The 7,430-nt window shown below is 38.1% G+C and overlaps 1 protein-coding gene across 2 annotated transcripts in view; it reads right to left on the reverse strand.

The window, feature by feature from the left end:
• Window positions 1-7,430, reverse strand: part of LOC102388401 (histone-lysine N-methyltransferase setd3-like) — a 23,248-nt gene that overhangs the window by 312 nt on the left and 15,506 nt on the right. The gene's annotated exons all lie outside the window — the stretch shown is intronic.

Below are 7,430 nucleotides of genomic sequence, written 5' to 3' on the forward strand. Positions count from 1 at the left end.
CATTAAAAGACTCATGAAAACTCAAAATTACTGGCTACTCAGGTAGTGGCATTAAAACCCATAAATGTAGCAAGGAAGTGAGACAGTTGCTGTGAAAAGAAACATATTTCTGTACTTTGCTGAAGTCACATTTTAAATTTTTTTTACCCACAAATATTAGATTGATTGCTCTAGAATCTGAAGAACTTTATTCATAAAACAAATACTGTAATACAGCCAGCTGCTATCAAAGTTTCCCCATAATGTGCCCTTGGTGTAACAAACATATTGGGAAATTTCATTTATTCTTCAGGTTCTTGAAACAGTGCAAGGTTTAATTTTTTCACCTTGCCTATCTGTGTTACAATGATGCCCCTGTACAGTAGATATACATCATGAGGTTCTACTGTTAATTCAGTGGATCACAACTACAACAAATGCTGGGGTAAAAGTCTGAAAAGAAGTGCTTGAAAAGACAGGGAAGTTTTCTCTATTAACTGCATTATCGTTTTCCCCTTTGCTATAGATTAAATAGCAATTTTTTTTTCCAACAAGGAACTCTCTGTTTCATCTCTAACTCCCATCCAAATGACAGTACAAAGAATTAAACTTTGGTTTACTTCACATCACGTATTAGTCCTCTTGTGCTGAGCAATACCCCCAAGTTTGACTATAGAGGATACTCCTTTTTTTTAATTTAGTTAAATTACTAATTTTAAGAAAGATAAGTCCCCTGTATAATTTTGCAGTGCTTAAAGAATACATCCTTTGAGCATTCTACCCTGAAATACATTAGTCTGCTATCACATTTTAAAATTTATTGAACATTCATAACTGCAGTTACATCAAGGAAAATATTAAATCTGCACAATAAATCCAAGCATTATACACAAAAATTATGCTTATAAGCAATACGATGATCTCTTCATCTCTACCAGGGCTCCCAATTTCACAACAGGCAGAGGCAACATCTCTAGGGATAAAGCCAGCTGCTCCTGAAAAATGCAACACAGTGACAAGGCGGCAACAATGTTGTTGGCGTTAGAAACAGATGCTCATCTGCATTCTCGGCCAGAAAGAGGGTCCAGGAATCCTATCTTCCAAAAAAGAATGTCTTAAAAGACCATATTTTCTATGGAAAATAAATTTTCCTCCCAAGTGTGGTTTAAAATGTACAGAAACAATTTTGTTTAATGCTGGCATGTATGTTTTAAAGCATAGCATCTTTGTTTGTTTAGAGGGAAGAGGGGATTTTAGACTAACCTAACATAATCCAAACCATATAGAAATTAAAATAAAGTCTGACACAGTATCTTAGCAATGAATGTCTAAAGGCAGAGACAACACCCACATCCAAAAATTCTAACTGTGATTTTTAAAAGGAAAAGATCTCCCACTCACCCTTCTCCTACCTTCTCTTTTCCCCACCAAACATAAAAGTTGTTTTTAAGGAAGATACTTGATTCATGGTTCTAACATTCTTCCAGTTTAAAGTAAAACTGAACCTTAAAAAAAAAGCCTGCTGCAAAATAAGAGACCATAAATACAAATGTAATTAAACTTAAAAGCCACAATTAGAATATCTAGATACAAGTGTGCTATAGTTGCAGCTATCTAGGTGCACCAGAACTGCTAGTGTTGACATAAAACTGAAGTAAAATCTTCCATATTCAGTCTGTTGCTAGGAAAACATAATGGAATCTCATATTCTGGCCCACAAAACTTTTATAAGTGAGGCTTTAAATACACTCCAGTAGCAAGTACTTAATGGTTTACTTTTGATCTGGATAAAACCTCTCATATCATGAAATTCAGACTAGGTGCGCACACATTTCTGTCCACTGCATTTTATTTTTAACCATCCAGTGATTTTTAAACCTCTCACTGTCTTTATAACTATAGTAGGCAAGTAGCAAAGAGGACATTGCTGACTTTACAGCCATTCTATCTTTTTGCCCAGCCACATTATAGAGTAACGCTGACTTTAGCTCTGAAGAAAGCTATTTGCTCGTCACCCCAAGGAGGGGCAACACTAAAAAAAGGTAAAACAAATGAAACAGAAAAACATGCATGCTATGCAATGGGGTTGAATGTAGTTTCCAAAACCTGTGATTTTGACTGCATATTATATGGCCTTGTCAAGAACAGGATTTAGGAACTTTAGCTAATGTGCTAACATGTTTTAGGCAAGGTTTGCTGCCTTTAAAATGGGCTGAGCAATTTAACATGTTAAAGAAGTGTGACTTTCCCATATTAGACTCTTAAAACATGCAAGTTAACAGGCTAGCTAATAGGTAATAACATCACACCTTCAGTTGCACTCCACAAAAAAGATGAGATAACTTAAATGCGATGGACAACCTGGATCAATGAGATGCACAATCTTCCAAGACTGACTGGAAACAAATCTGACCAGGGGTCAACAACCTACAACCTATGGGCTGGATCTGACCCATGAAACTATGGCTTCAATGGTGTTTGGCAGCAGGTGCTTTGCTTGTGCTGCAGCCAGGTGGCAGCAAGAAGGGGCAGGGAGCAGCAGCAGCGGCTAGGTCCTCTGGCTGGCCCACCACCAAGTTAGTCTGATGTGAGGCTCACATACATTACACAGTACTTCTTACTGATTATCACTTCAGCTAACTCAAACAGAGTCAAAGCCGAGTTACAGATGACATCTGGTAGTATCACTGGGCAATATCAGACTTCAAAGATGTATCACTAAAATCTGTAACACACTGAAGGAAAATGTTTCAAAATACATTCCAAGTTCTAAATGCTATTAATTGGACCCTGTAATTTCACTCTATTTCATGGAATTAATAAGATTTGAGGTCAAACATTATTTTAGCACTTTACAGCTACATTTTCCAGCAGATCATATTATCACCATAGTAGAGGCTGGGAAGGGCTGGTCAGAATATCATTTATAGATCACTTAAAAGCCTGGATGTTCATGGGGACCAGAATCAACAGCTCTGTACTATAACAGCTCTGTTGCTAATGCCAACAAGACCTGAAGTATAAAACTAGTATAGCAGTGCTCTATGGAAAATACTGGTCACTGTATAAAAGTTTATATAAACTATTAAGAACCTCCAACAAAATAAGTTATATACTGTATAAGAATTTGTATTTTTTGTTTAATCATAAGCAAACACTGTACAGCTTGCCTGCTTATTTTGGTGACCATTTCCTAATGTGATTAAACCTATTGAAGCCAACAGGATTACTTGTTTGAATAAATTTGCCAACATAGATAGAAGTTGGCAGCTGGACGTGGACATAATTGAAGCAATTAATATACTGGCTGAAAACTTCCACTTCTTCTATTTAGGGCCCGATTCCTACAACTCTTAATTGCTGGATTTGACCCTCACTGAAGCATACAGCATGGCTATGTAATAAACTGCAGCAGAAAATTTCAGTGCTAGGATTTCACACAAAAAGCTAACTTTTGCCAGCATTTCTAAGACTACCTGTTGGAATATACCATATACATGAAATGCAGACCAACATAAGAGTAAACAGGAAAACAATTTTTCAAAGTAAGCTAACGTGTTTTAACTGAGTTTTTAACTGGTTTTTAAACCAAGGGTGTCAAACGTCTGGCCCACGGGGTGGATCCACGCACAGGGCTTCTCACAGTCTGAAAGACCCACCTCCAGATCCAGCCCGTGGAGCCTGAAACTGTTGGCAGGGCCAAGGCCCCTTCCCCTGCCACAGAATTTCTGCGTTGAGCAGCAGTGGTAGTGTTAAAACCCTTGGGTGCTGGTTAACTCACAGCTAAATTTCCTTTCAATGACAGGAGGCTGACTGGCAGCAGTGTTAAGCCCCATGCTGACACATCAGCCCGGGCAGCTGCAGACGTTAACACCTGAGCCGCTGTGTCAGCGTGGTCAGCATGCTGGGGTTAATTCCACCATTGCAGGTGGTGGGTCACCCAACCCATGGGAAGCCCTGAAGTCCACATCCAGCCCACGATCCTATTAGTTTGACACCTCTGAATTAATAAGTTATAAACAGAACACACCAATTATAATAGATTATTCATTCAATGCAATGGGGAGATGTACATTTCTTGCATCTGCTAATATCAGGTTATCAAGAAAGGAACTCTTGACATATTTTTAAAAACAATGGGAATTTAAAACATTTTCTTTATTCAAATACAGATGTTAATATTTCTTCACAGTGAACTTTAGTTACTTTAATTTGAGAACAAATGTTAATGTTTTTATATATATGTTACAGATTTATCATCATTTTAAACTATATTATTAAAATTACATAACTGCCTTGTCATGGAGGTGCATCAAGAACAGCTGCTTTCACCACTCTTACTGAGAAGGAGTCCTAAACTACAGCTACTGATGGTTTGGCATGAGAGAAAATTAGTGGTGTTCTGAGGTTCTCCCTTCTATATACCATTTCTCATTCCAATGCTTTCTAGTGATCTCTGCAGAACAGGGGTTGGCAATGTTTTTGGGCAAAGTGCCAAAAACACCAGCAACCTTGACTTGTAAGATGGTGCGCCAGGGGCAGACGGCAGAGGAGCTGTGAGGGGCCCGGTCCTTGTTACAGTAGTGCAGCCCTGGCCTCTTCCCTACCCTCTGTCCCAAGGCGCACATGCCAAGCAAAATGCCTTTGTGTGCCACACATTGGCACCCGTGCCGGGAGTTGCCAACCCCTGCTGTAGAGACTTCTCTGTACTAGATTTTAAAAAGTTGTCCAAGTGCAGGAAAAAAAAAGCTGAACAAGAAATATACTACATATTCCTCCAAAAAAAGCCCATAATATATTCATAAAGAAAAAATAAAAATCTCACAGTGAATGTCTGTAAACTACATGGCTCCCTCTTGTGCTTATTACACCACATTTCAGTCCACAAAATATCACAACATTAAACCATGAACATTTTGGTTTTTTACCATTTGGCTAGCATGAAGTACCCATAAAAGTTAATGGAAATTACACACTTAGCCATGCACGAGAGAAGAAAACATTTGAATATATAAAAGTTCTCTTTGGAACAAACTATAATAGACTTTTTTTTTCTGAGCTACTGTTTTGAGCTTTTGCTGCTTTTTAAAAAGTAATATACCAAGCAGCAAGTATACCTTAAATTTATCTAAGAACTTTTTCCCCCTAAACTTTTTTAGGTATCAAATTACGCATTTTTAAAAGGTGGCACTTTAGTTTATAGGCTCTGGTTAACATGCACAGGAGTTATTTTTGTCTGCTCAACCTCACACCTGTTTTTGCTTATCAAGCCAGACTACAACTTAGCTGGTAACAGCTGTGAAATGCAGAAGTCTGCCCATTCTTCATGTGTATCCAGACTAATCATGTTGGGAAGGATTTAGAACTGGCCGCTTATGCCATCATTTATGGAGAAGCTAGTGAAACATAACAGACTACCACTAGTCAAAAACTTTAAATCTGCAGGCACATCAAAAGCAACCGTTTTAACGACTAACCAGCAACCTTATTTGTGAAGAGAGACAAGTACCTAAATGACTGCTCTGTTAATTCCTTAATCCAAGGATCACTAGAGACACTGTCAACTTCACCAGAATGAAGGGCTAAAATCTTTCTACTTCACTCAGTATTTTCATCCTTTCTAATATTTGCAGCCATTACCAAAACATCTTCTGTTTTAAGATCCTACAAGTTCTGCCTTCTGTGGTGGAGCAGCCAACAGGAGCCTTAAAGCAGTTGGAGGACTGTTTTGGATTATAAAGTATATGTATTGAATCCAAAAGTAGAGCTTGGATGCCCACACAATTCTAGAATCCTGATCACACAAGCCAATTTATATCCACATTTCTATAATAAAAAACACATAAAATATTGACAACAAGGGGTGTACAAAATTTAAAATTTGCTGTTGAAAAGCATGCAACTTGCATCAGACTACATAGGGCAGAACACTAAGGTTAAAGTACTAATTTCCCCCTTTTAAATTTTTCTTCCCTCTCTTCACCAACCCATTACCCACCTGATCATTACTTGTAAAATCATTCACTGGGGGGAGACACAATTTCGAAGGCTTGAATTAGGTCCAAAAGGGGGGGGTTTATTTGAGTATGCATAAAATTATCATACAAAATCTTTTGGACCTTTCTGAATGATGAGACAGTATTTTGTTGTCAGGCAAGGTAAACTCTCCCACACTTCTTTTTATTATATACTGCAAATACCAAGTTGTTATTCTGACAACAATCCTATAAAAAAAAAAAAAAAAAAAAAAAAAAAAAAAATCACACTACAAACCTAGAGATGTGCAAGGTGATACACTTGAGGCTAATCTGTAGCTTCTGCATTTTTCTGACAGATTAAGAGGGGAGATTTAATTTTTTGCTTCACATTTAAATTTCTGTTACTGTGTAGCAGCTGTCCCTGTTATTCAGAAATACCAGGCCTAATTCCACTGTCAGTTACATAAATGTAGCCTCCATCAAAACCATCACACAATAGAAACGGCACAAACCACAAAACAAATATGGCTCAAGGAGTCTGACATAGCTGTTTCCGTCCCCATCCCCGTCCCCCCACCCCCCGCTTACAGCCCTTGTATACTGCTGCTGCCCAGAGACAAACAGTAATAGCAAGAAAGCCAAAGTAAACCAGAAATTCTAAACCCAAATCTGTTAATAATTTTCACTGCAACACCACAGGTAAAATGAGCTAAACTAGCAAATCTTCTATTGTAGAACTAACCTAAGTATAGTAGCAAACTCTAAAGGTAGCTGCAGCTTATACTACTTTGTCTGAGTAACTGTGCTTAGCTAGAGCTTTTACTCACATAGGTATATTGCAACCCTCCCTCTCCCCCAATATTACTAAATGCTGGCAAACAAACTAAGGTAGACATGGCTTTCAATTCCTGTTTTTCAGCTTCTAAAATGGAGAAAACACCATCTCTTAAGGGTATTGTGAACATCACATAATCGCTTGTGCTGTTGTTTGGAAATACCTTTGATAACAAAGTGTGTATTCTTGCTCTAAAATAAGCAGACAGAGTTTAACTGAGTATTTTAGCTAATACACACACACACACACACACACACACACACACACTCTCTCTCTCTCTCTCTCTCTCTCTCTCTCTCAAGGCTAGAACTTGTCTTTTCAAAGAACAAAATCCATACAAACTGTTCACTAATCATCATCCAAGATGATTATAAAAATGAACAATATTTCAGCTGGACTCCTTGGTGCCACACAAACTGAAGACTCTTACTAGTACATTATTACAGACTATCAGTTAATAAATACACTAGATCAGAATCACTGGTGTGCTCTGGCTGCTGTGTTCAACTGTAGTGATGCAAAGTGTCACAACCCAAAGGGTGTGATTTTTGTTTTTGTGTGCTTCGGCACTGCTAAATTGTCCCCGCTAAATTGCAGCTTCTTTGCACGGTGGAGTTTTCTGCTGCAAAAGAGAACCC

This window comes from Alligator sinensis, unplaced genomic scaffold (genome assembly GCF_000455745.1).
Source record: "Alligator sinensis unplaced genomic scaffold, ASM45574v1 scaffold1346_1, whole genome shotgun sequence".
Classification (NCBI taxonomy): domain Eukaryota; kingdom Metazoa; phylum Chordata; order Crocodylia; family Alligatoridae; genus Alligator; species Alligator sinensis.